The following is a 1,318-nucleotide window of genomic DNA, read 5'->3' on the forward strand; positions in this document are numbered from 1 at the left end:
TATATAAAGGAGCCAGGGGGAGGAGGCGGCCGGCCTAGGGGGCGCGCCAAGGGGGGAGTCCTACTCCCACCGGGAGTAGGACTCCCTCTTTCCTAGTAGGATTAGGAGAAGGGGGGAAAGAGGAGGAAGAGGGGAAGGAAAGGGGGGGCGCCGCCCCCCTTCCCTTGTCCTATTCGGACTAGGAGGGGGAGGGGCGCGCGGCCCCCTCCTGGCTCCTTCCCTCTTCTCCCTCTTGGCCCATGTAGGCCCATTAACCCCCCGGGGGGTTCCGGTAACCTCCCGGTACTCTGGTAAAATGCTGATTTCACCCGGAACCATTCCGATGTCCAAACATAGGCTTCCAATATATCAATCTTTATGTCTCGGCCATTCCAAGACTCCTCGTCATGTCCGTGATCACATCCGGGACTCTGAACGAACTTCGGTACATCAAAACTTATAAACTCATAATAAAGCTGTCATCGAAACTTTAAGCGTGCGGACCCTACGGGGTCGAGAACTATGTAGACATGACCTAAAACCATTCTCGGTCAATAACCAATAGCGGGACCTGGATGCCCATATTGGTTCCTACATATTCTACGAAGATCTTTATCGGTCAAACCGCATAACAACATACGTTGTTCCCTTTGTCATCGGTATGTTACTCGCCCGAGATTTGATCGTCGGTATCCAATACCTAGTTCAATCTCGTTACCGGCAAGTCTCTTTACTCGTTCTGTAATACGTCATCTCATAACTAACTCATTAGTTATAATGCTTGCAAGGCTTAAGTGATGAGTATTACCGAGAGGGCCCAGAGATACCTCTCCGACAATCGGAGTGACAAAACCTAATCTCGAAATACGCCAACTCAACATGTACCTTCGGAAACACCTGTAGTACTCCTTTATAATCACACAGTTACGTTGTGACGTTTGGTAGTACCCAAAGTGTTCCTCCGATAAACGGGAGTTGCATAATTCTCATAGTTATAGGAATATGTATAAGTCATGAAGAAAGCAATAGCAGAATACTAAACGATCAAGTGCTAAGCTAACGGGATGGGTCATGTCAATCACATCATTCTCCTAATGATGTGATCTCATTAATCAAATGACAACACATGTCTATGGTTAGGAAACATAACCATCTTTGATCAATGAGCTAGTCAAGTAGAGGCATACTAGTGACTATCTCTTTGTCTATGTATTCACACATGTATCATGTTTCCGGTTAATACAATTCTAGCATGAATAATAAACATTTATTATGATATGAGGAAATAAATAATAACTTTATTATTGCCTCTAGGGCATATTTCCTTCAAAATCACCCT

This window comes from Triticum dicoccoides, chromosome 5B (assembly GCF_002162155.2).
Source record: "Triticum dicoccoides isolate Atlit2015 ecotype Zavitan chromosome 5B, WEW_v2.0, whole genome shotgun sequence".
NCBI classification, from domain to species: domain Eukaryota; kingdom Viridiplantae; phylum Streptophyta; class Magnoliopsida; order Poales; family Poaceae; genus Triticum; species Triticum dicoccoides.